Here is a 9,902-nt window from a genome sequence, read left to right as displayed (position 1 = left end):
TTATTTTACTAGCGTGTGAGATGAGTGCAATTGTGTGGTAGTTTGAGCATTCTTTGGCATTGCCTTTCTTTGGGATTGGAATAAAAACTGACCTTTTCCAGTCCTGTGGCCACTTCTGAGTTTTCCAAATGCTGGCATATTGAGTGTAGCACTTTCACAGCATCATCTTTCAGGATTTGAAATAGCTCAACTGGAATTCCATCACCTCCACAAGCTTTGTTCGTAGTGATGCTTTCTAAGGCCCACTTGATTTCACATTCCAGGATGTCTGGCTCTAGGTCAGTGATCACACCATCGTGATTATCTGGGTCATGAAGATCTTTTTTGTATAGTTCTTCTGTGTATTCTTGCCATCTCTTCTTAATATCTTCTGCTTCTGTTAGGTCCATACCATTTCTGTCCTTTATTGAGCCCAACTTTGCATGAAATGTTCCTTTAGTATCTCTGATTTTCTTGAAGAGATCTCTAGTGTTTCCCATTCTGTTATTTTCCTCTATTTCTTTGCATTGATCACTGAAGAAGGCTTTCTTATCTCTTCTTGCTATTTTTTGGAACTCTGCATTCAGATGTTTATATCTTTCCTTTTCTCCTTTGCTTTTCGCTTTTCTTCTTTTCGCAGCTATTTGTAAGGCCTGTCCAGACAGCCATTTTGCTTTTTTGCATTTCTTTTCCATGGGGATGGTCTTGATCCCTGTCTCCTGTACAATGTCACCAACCTCATTCCATAGTTCATCAGGCACTCTATCTATCAGATCTAGGCTCTTAAATCTATTTCTCACTTCCACTGTATAATCATAAGGGATTTGATTTAGGTCATACCTGAATGGTCTAGTGGTTTTCCTTACTTTCTTCAGTTTAAGTCTGAATTTGGCAATAAGGAGTTCATGGTCTGAGCCATAGCAGCTCCTGGTCTTGTTTTTGCTGACTGTATAGAGCTTCTCCATCTTTGGCTGCAAAGAATATAATCAGTCTGATTTCGGTGTTGATCATAGGCATGGAGGAGAGAATTAACGGGGCTGAGGAAGTGATCTTTCACCTGCAGAAGAACTAAGAATTTTGCAAGTAAAGAGGTAGAGAGCTGATCTCCACGTGAATATGAGGGGTGGGTGGGAAGTACAAACAGAGCCAAACAGGTGGAGCAGGATGTGTATAGACCTGAAGATCAACAAAACAAGGACATATTCCTGAAACAAAATTGCAGGGAGCTCACAAAAATCAGACAAAAGAGACCAACCATGACCTAAATAAATGAAGAGACGTACCACTAGCATGGATTGCAAGATACAGTGCAGTTAAGCAGTCAATTACCCTCAAATAATCTACAAATTAAATACAATCCCATTCGACATCTAAGCAGGATTCTTTGTAGACATGGACAAGTGGATTCTAAAACTTACACGGAAAGATGAAGGAACCAGATTTTTGAAACAATTTTGAAAAAAGAAAAACAGCTGGAGGATTCATGCTGCTTAAAAATGCATTATAAACCTACTGTGGGCAAGACAGTGTGGTATTTGGGAGAGGATAGATACACAGATCAATGGAACAGAAAACAGCTGAGATTTTGACAAAGGTACCGAGGCAATTGATGGGAAAAGGACAGACTTTTCAAACAGTGAGCCTAGAACGAATTGATAGTCATATGCAAAAGCAAAGAGACAAAAACACCTCAATCTAGACCTCACACCACATATAAAAATGAACTCTACTTGGATTACAGACCATGTGTGCATGTGTATTGAGGTGTTCACGTGTGACTTTGTGCACATGTGTAGGAGTCTATGTGTGTGAGCTTCTGTGTGTCCGTATATGAGTATGTGTACTTGTGTTTATGTTGGATGTGGATGCATATATATGCGTGTGTGCATAAGCATGTATGCATCCTTGCATAACTGTGTGTCTGTGTGTGTGTGTGTGTGTGTGTGCATGTTAAAGAGGTCGGGAAAGCTATCTAGGGGATATTTAGACAGAAGTTCCAGTGAGCTAGATATTTACACTTGGAAGTTTCCAGCATACTTACAAGAAGTGAAACAAAGGGAGTAGATGTGATAGCTCTTTTCCATTAAAAAATAATTAAATTTCACAAGCAAAGGAGAATTTCAGCTTTTATGCTAGAACAGGCTATTATAAAATTCAGTTTTATCTAAGTATCTATCTCTCCAAACAGAAGAAGCCAGTTTACCTAAATGAAGGAACAAACAAATAAAAAAGAAAAAGACATCTACAGACTGCATCATCCTGGATGGCTCTGTATATTTTATAATAGCTGACAGTGAGATGGGTAGATTTTTAAGAACCCAATCAGTTTCCTATACTTACCTGACAACTTTATGACCTGAATGTGTTAATCTACTAATTGTATTCTTTGGATATCTGAGTTTCAAGCTTTAATCACTAGGAACACTTATACTGAAATACAAATGCACACAGGCCTGCAAATAAACTGGGACAATCAATTTCGTCCCTGGCTCTCACTGCTTCCCTTTGAAATGAGGAGAGTAGCTCCTGTTTTACATGGTTCTGGAGGTGATTACACAACACAGTGCCTCGCCCACAGTGGGTACCAAAAATAGGTTATATACGATTATTACTGTTGTAATTATCTATTCATTTAGTTGCAAATATATTCTTAAACTAATAACTTTAGACACCTAATAAGACCCTCTGGAGTACCATTCTTTCAGAAGATTTGCTTTTATGTCATATCAAAAGAACTTATGTTATACAGGCCTTCCCTGGTGGCAGTAGAGAATCCGCCTGCCAATGTAGGAGACATGGATTCAAACCCTGGGCTGGGAAGAGCCCATGGAGAATGAAAAATGGCCCACTCTAGTATTCTTCCCTGAGAAATCCCATGGACAGAAGGGGCCTAGTGGGCTACAGTCCACTGGGTCACAAAAGAGTCAGTCAAGACTTATTAACTAAACAACAACAACAATATATATACTTTTTTAGATTCTTTTCCCTTATAGGTTGTTGTAAGATACTGAGTATTGCTCCCTCTGCTATATAGCAGTCCTTGTTGTTTATCTATTTTATATGTGTGTGTGTATGTGTGTGTGTGTGTGTGTGTGTGTGTGTGTTAGTCACTCAGTCGTGTCCGACTCTTTGCAACTCCATGGACTGTAGCCCGCCAAGCTCCTCTGTCCATGGAATTCTCCAGGCAAGAATACTGGAGTGGGTTGCTGTTTCCTCCTCCAGGGGATTTTCCCCACCCAGGGATCGAACCCAGGTCTCCTGCATTGCAGGCAGATTCTTTACTGCTGAAACACCTGGGAAGCCCTCTATTTTATATATATGTTGATAACTGTGTGTATATGCTAATTCCAAACTCCTAACTTATTCCCCACCACCTTTCCCCTTTGGTAACCGTACGTTTGTTTCTGTGTCTGTGGTTCTATTTCTGTTTTGTAAATAAAAAATATTAATAATTTTTAAAAGGTTGGTTCACAAAAGGTGATGCACACAAAGTTAAAGTTTATGGGATCAGCTGTCTGAGTTAAGAAAGAAATGACACTTTTAAGCAGAATATATAAGTACAACTCCCCTGAGGAAAGAATGGTGAAGCCAATATCACTCAAACACTTAAGTGCTGGCTCAAGATCAAGTAAGAAGCTTTGCAGCTTTGGAGAGCATCAAGTTTGAGGTAGTTGATTTCAACCTTTTTTTTTTTTGCTCAGAGTCCAACCCCCTGGGGAACCACTGACTCCTTGGGCAGCTGGGGAGTCAGGGCCACCCAGCTAGAAAGTGGGAGTGAGCACTTGACCCCGAGACCCCAGAACCTCAGAGCCCAAGAGGTGATGTTTCACATGGATGGAAGCACAGCCTGTCTGCCCAGCATCCCCACCCCACTGCCCCAGAGTTTGGCACCAATGGGCAGAACCAGGCCCCCCAGGGGGAGCTCAGGGCCCTGGCTCTGATACCTTCCTCATGACCTGATGTGTCACCTAGTCTGGGGCAGCATGGGCCCATTCTTCCTGGGGAAGTGTGGGTGTGTGTGACACAGACAAATACAGCGCCCTGATCACACCTGCCCCAGAAAAACGTGAGCTCCTGGGATCCAGGGAAGCAGCTGCAGGAGAAGACTGAGGCCCTTCCTGTCAGGCACAAGGAAGCAGGAAAAGGGAGCAGAAGAGAGGGACTCAGGGTCCTGGCCCAGGGCCTGCCAACCTCGGGGACGGGGCTTCTCCAAGAGGGGCTTCTCCGAGCCTTCAAGATGCCTCAAGGCCATCCTTAAGCATGCTGGTTTGGAGCATGCCTCTCAAAACTAGGTAACTCAGGTTTTCAAGGGGGCAGAAATTCCTCATGGTGCATACTAGGAAATGAAAAAAAAAAAAAGGCCGTCCTGATATTTCTACCCATATGTTCAAATGAAACTCAAGTAATCAACAAAGATTTCCAGTATAGCACAGGGAACTATATTCAATATCTTGTAATAACCTATAATGAAAGGGAATGTAAAAATATATATATATGTATAAATGAATCATTGTTCTGTACACCTGAAACTAACACAGTATTGTAAATAAGTCAATATATATCAAAAAACAAACAAACCCAAGTGCTCTCTTCTGTGTCTCTGCAGAAGCAGAGATCCGATTTTCAACTTGGCTCCACCCATCCCATCAAGTTGATGTCAGACCTACAACCTAGTTCTTTCCCCAGGGAACTCATCCCAAAGGCACACAGAGACAGGCAGAGGGTCCCCAGCTCAGAAACTGCTAAGAAGGAGGAAACCAGAAGGAGGAGGTGGGAAACTTCAGGGGAGCTTTGGGTTGGGGATGCCAGCTGGGCTGGCTATCGCCCCAGAAAGCAGGAGAACAGGGGACACCACAGAGCCATCCTGCAAGCTCTGTCTGACAAGCAGGAAGCACCCTGGCTGCAGCCACAGGCATCCTTTATCACACCAGCCCTCATCTGCTTTTAAGAATCGCAGGGAAGTTTGCCAAGGGGGAGGCTGGAGTTAGCACATGCAAGCTTTTATAAACAACAAGGTCCTACTTTATAGCACAGAAAAATATATTCAATATCTTATGATACACTGTAATGGAACAGAATATAAAAAAGAATGCATATACATGTATAACTGAGTCACTTTGCTGTACAGCAGTAATTAACACAACATTGTAAATCAACTACACTTCAATAGAAAAAAAGAAAGCACTGTGGGGAAGAAAATGAGACACGTAAAATGTACAGAGGAAGTGTTTTGAAGATAATCTAGTAGCTACAAGTACTCTCCAGAAGCAATCTAATCCATGTCCACATGTAGCTTGTAAATCACATGTATATTCACAATACTATTCCTTGGTAAAATTTCTAAAACATTCTTAAGGAAGATTCCACGGCCAGAAAATAAAACCATAGGGACTGAATAAAACCACAGTGACTAAATCGAAACAGAAAGAAATCTAATAACCTTCAGACAAGAAGTCCAATTAGTTATCTGTGACTGAAAGGCAGACAGACAGCAGGCCAGGGAGGTCCAGGCCTGCAGCAGGGTGGAAGGGAGTGTGACCGTGAGAGTGAGGAGTAACCAGAACAGGGGGTGGAGTCACCTCACGGGGACACTGTTCGCTGGTGGATGCTTCCTGCTATGAGTTTGCTTCTCTACGCAGCCTTCTAAGTGTAGGGACTTACGATTATGAGCACTCAGACTAGAGCTCTGCCCTGTCATTAACGTTCATCAGCCTTTTGGCCAAAGGTCTGAATCAGCTTTCATGGGTTACAAACGAACTCAGGGTTGGAGCAGCACTCACTGGGCACTCAACCATCCTTCCTGCCTCTGTAATCATACCCAGTGAGTGCCACCCATGGCTCCAGCCCCAATGGACACCTCTCGCAGGACTTACTCCTGTCTCCAGTGTTAAACACTAGGGCACTGAGGGTTGTGAAGTGAAGCATTTACCCAGGTCGTCTGGTCAGCATGTGACAGAGACAAGGGGCACGCCTATACAGTTTGATTTCAGAGTCCTTCTCTTGACTAGCCAGATACTCCCTTGTGTGATCTCACAGATGTGGAAAAAGTGAAAAGGGGGGGACTATGTTACAGGGAAGGAAGTCTGACGCGCAGATTGAATGATTGGTGAAAAATCATAATACGACCAGCAATGGGTGCTAAATCACTGGTGAAAATTATCTGGGAAAGAGAATATTCCTATGATCTCAAACCTCACCCCACAGATTACTTACTAATTAGAAGAAATAAATAAGGTAACATCATAAAGGAGAGCTCTGGCAGAAATCACCTTGGCCAGCTGAACTTGTCACTACCAATACTAGGTCATGATGATGTAAATGCGAGGCAAATACACGAGATGTCTACCTGCAGCTAAGGATGAAGAACAGTCAGACAACTCCTGCGAGATACTCTACAAAACGAAAGGCTTAGATTCTTTTTTTCTTTTTTTTGCTCAGATTCTTTACAAATATGTGAACATTGCAAAAGACAAAAACAAAAACAGAGCTGTCCCTAGGACAGCAAGATTAAACCAGTCAATCCTAAAGGAAATCAACCATGAATATTCACTTGGGGGGGCTGATGCTGAAGCTGAAGTTCCAATACTTTGGCCATCTGATATGAAGAGCCTACTCAATGGAAAAGACTCAAGATGTTTGGAAAGACTGAAGGCAGGAGAAAGGGGCGACAGAGGATGAGATGGTTGGATGGCATCACCGACAATAGGTATGAGTTTGAGCAAACTTCAAGAGATGGTGAAGGACAGGGAAGCCTGGCGTGTTGCAGTCCATGGGGTCGCAAAGAGTTGGGCACAACTTAGTGACTAACAACAAAGAGATATAACTAGATTCAGTGAATGACATTTAACTGAATACTAAATAAGGGAAGACAGTTATAAAGGATATTTGGGGGGCAACCAGGGGTATTTGAATTGGAACTATATATTGGAAAACATTGCTTTATCAGTGTTGAATTCCACGGTGATAATGGTATTATAGGACAGTTTTGAAGAAGACAGCCTATGAATTTAAGAGATATATGCAAAGTATGTCATGATGTCTGCAACTTATGTACAAATGATTCAGAGAAAAAACTGAACACGTATCCATAAAACACATACATCCATCTTTACAATCTCTCCGTTTGTGTATGTATCTGAGTGTGTACTTGGGTAAACATCTAGTAAATCTGAGTGAAGAACACGGGTGTTCACTGCCCCCTTTTTCCATTTTCCTAAGAGTTTGGAGTTTATCAAAAGGAAAAGGAGGCAAAAAAGTAAATGAAGAGATTTGTTTGAAGAGTCATAAGGTAAAAGAATTGCTACTCTAATATCAACTAGATAAAAATTCTATTTCTGGACAAGCACTAAGAAAAACATTAAAAATAAAAGCAATTAATATGTTAATATGAGACTTTAGTCTTTTGCTTAAGTTATTCTTCTAATATTTTAAAAATCAATCATGATAACTACAGATGGCAACAGAGTGGCTTAATAAATTCTGCACTAGTATAAATCAAATTACCTCCTTGTTATTCACTACAGCCACGTTCTTTAGAAGGGTGATGTTTACTATTCTAAACACAAATCTTAATGCAACATGAAATGCATTTTATAATTTCCTCTCAATGGACTTCAGCAGATAAATTAATGCACTCTCATTCCCTGGCTTTAAACCTGATTTTCAGGTCATCTGTTCCCAGGACCACAACAAGCTCTCCTGTTGGAAATGTTGATTGCACTTGCCCCACCCCAGCATAGTCATGACAGACCCCATGAACATGGAACTCACTTTTCAGACACTGCAGTTCACTGGAGGTGGGTGGCAGTCAGGCACCTGGGGCAACGCGGCACTGCCTCTGCTGGAAATGGGCCATTGTTGTCCCAGTGGATGGTGTGAGACCACAGCCCCTGAGAACTCTGGAAAAGACAATAATGAAAGAAAACATTTACATCTCATTAGAAGTAAGAATTTAAAACTTTTTTATATTTCAAATTTTAAAATGATTTGAAATATTTGGTATTGTATGAACTTGAAATGGTCTTTAAAGATTGTTTAAATAAGCTTTATTGACAAATAGGTTACATATAATAAAATACATGCATTTTAAGTACATGAAAGCATGAAAGTGAAAGTCATTCAGTCGTGTCTGACTCTTTGTGACTGTAAGTCCATGGAGTTCTCCAGGCCAGAATACTGGAGTGAGTAGCCCTTTCCTTATCCAGGAGATCTTTCCAACCCAGGGATCGAACCTAGGTCTCCTGCATTGCAGGCGGATTCTTTACCAGCTGAGCCACAAGGGGGTCTCCTGCATTACAGGTGGACCAACTGAGCTATCTTTTTCAACTGAGCTATCAGGGAAGCCCTTTAAGGAAATAGATTTCAACAAAATGTATACACCTGTGTAACCACCACTGTAATCAAGATACAGAGTTTGACCTTGAAATGGTCTTGACAGTGAACTCCATGCCCCTGCATCTCCCTGCCTCACACATCATCCCACCTTTTAATTTTTAAATAAATGAAGGTATTGAGAGTTAGGTCAGGATAAAAGGAAAAGTTTTCTAAGTGAGTGTCAACTCAAGGAAGTGACTGTGAGGTCAGAGTCATGAGAAGTTCATGGGCTATGCTGATGCTCCAGGATAGGTGCACAGAGAGGCTCACAGACAGAAGCTGAACTTCTGACATCCCATGAGAACCTCAGGTGGCACAGACCACAGGGAATCACAAAGTTAGAAAGCTGTTCATCATCATCCTTGCCAGGGTATGGTGTGGTCCTCAGGAAATTCAAGAGGTCAGGCTGATGACCACTCCTTGTTCCTGGTGGGGTGTACCAGGCCAGGAGGTCAGACTGTCACCAACAGGATCTTGAGTCAGGAGGGTTCCTGTGGACCAACCTTAGTCCAGGGGAGTGCAGGGTGCACCCCAGCAGTGGGGGGGTGGGGTGGGCAAATATCACGAGTAGCATGTTGACTCCTGAAATCTACTTGCTTATCTGTGATGTGGGCTTTTCTTGCAGGCATCAGACCTCCAGGATGCTCATAGCTAGGAGGGCCATGACTGCACAGGTGAGGGGAAGGAGCTGGGTCACGCCCTATACATAGTACCAGGACCCCGCTCTCCTCCATGTTAACACACAGGTTCTGGGTGAAGTCTGAGGACCTCTCCTGCATCCAGAGACTGCCTCTCAGGGGGTGCACCCACAGCCTGGGGATGGCCAGTCTGGTCCATGTAGATCCTGAGCACCCTGGGGCTCCAGAACCCAGGCTGGTTTCCCCTTTGACCTCTTACATCCACATAGGTAAATCACATATCCTCATAAACCTAACTGAATTTTTAAATAGACATGCAGTTCAGTTCAGTTCAGTCGCTCAGTCATGTCCAACTCCTTGTGACCCCATGAATCGCAGCAGGCCAGGTCTCCCTGTCCATCACCAATTCCCGGAGTTCACTCAGACTCACATCCATCGAGTCAGTGATGCCATCCAGCCATCTCATCCTCTGTCGTCTCCTTCTCCTCCTGCCCCCAATCCCTCCCAGCATCAGAGTCTTTTCCAATGAGTCAACTCTTCGCATGAGGTGGCCAAAGTACTGGAGTTTCAGCTTTAGCATCATTCCTTCCAAAGAAATCCCAGGGCTGATCTTCAGAATGGACTGGTTGGATCTCCTTGAAGTCCAAGGGACTCTCAAGAGTCTTCTCCAACACCACAGTTCAAAAGCATCAATTCTTCGGCGCTCAGCTTTCTTCACAGTCCAACTCTCACATCCATACATGATCACAGGAAAAACCATAGCCTTGACTAGACGAACCTTTGTTGGCAAAGTAATGTCTCTGCTTTTGAATATGCTATCTAGGTTGATCATAACTTTCCTTCCAAGGAGTAAGCGTCTTTTAATTTCATGGCTGCAGTCACCATCTGCAGTGATTTTAGAGCCCAGAAATA

The 9,902-nt window shown here is 42.7% G+C and overlaps 1 protein-coding gene across 1 annotated transcript in view; it reads right to left on the bottom strand.

The window, feature by feature from the left end:
- The window catches only part of OTUD7A (OTU deubiquitinase 7A), a 193,775-nt gene extending 185,970 nt beyond the window's left edge, over positions 1-7,805 (bottom strand). Inside the window, exon 1 of the mRNA XM_010843400.1 lies at positions 7,750-7,805. The gene's annotated coding sequence lies outside the window, so the exon portion shown is untranslated. The remainder of the gene's footprint in view (positions 1-7,749) is intronic.
- Between the last annotated feature and the right edge of the window lie 2,097 nt (positions 7,806-9,902).

This window comes from Bison bison, unplaced genomic scaffold (assembly GCF_000754665.1).
Source record: "Bison bison bison isolate TAMUID 2011002044 unplaced genomic scaffold, Bison_UMD1.0 scf7180017864181, whole genome shotgun sequence".
Classification (NCBI taxonomy): Eukaryota; Metazoa; Chordata; class Mammalia; order Artiodactyla; family Bovidae; genus Bison; species Bison bison.
This window is presented reverse-complemented; position numbering and strand designations above follow the sequence as displayed.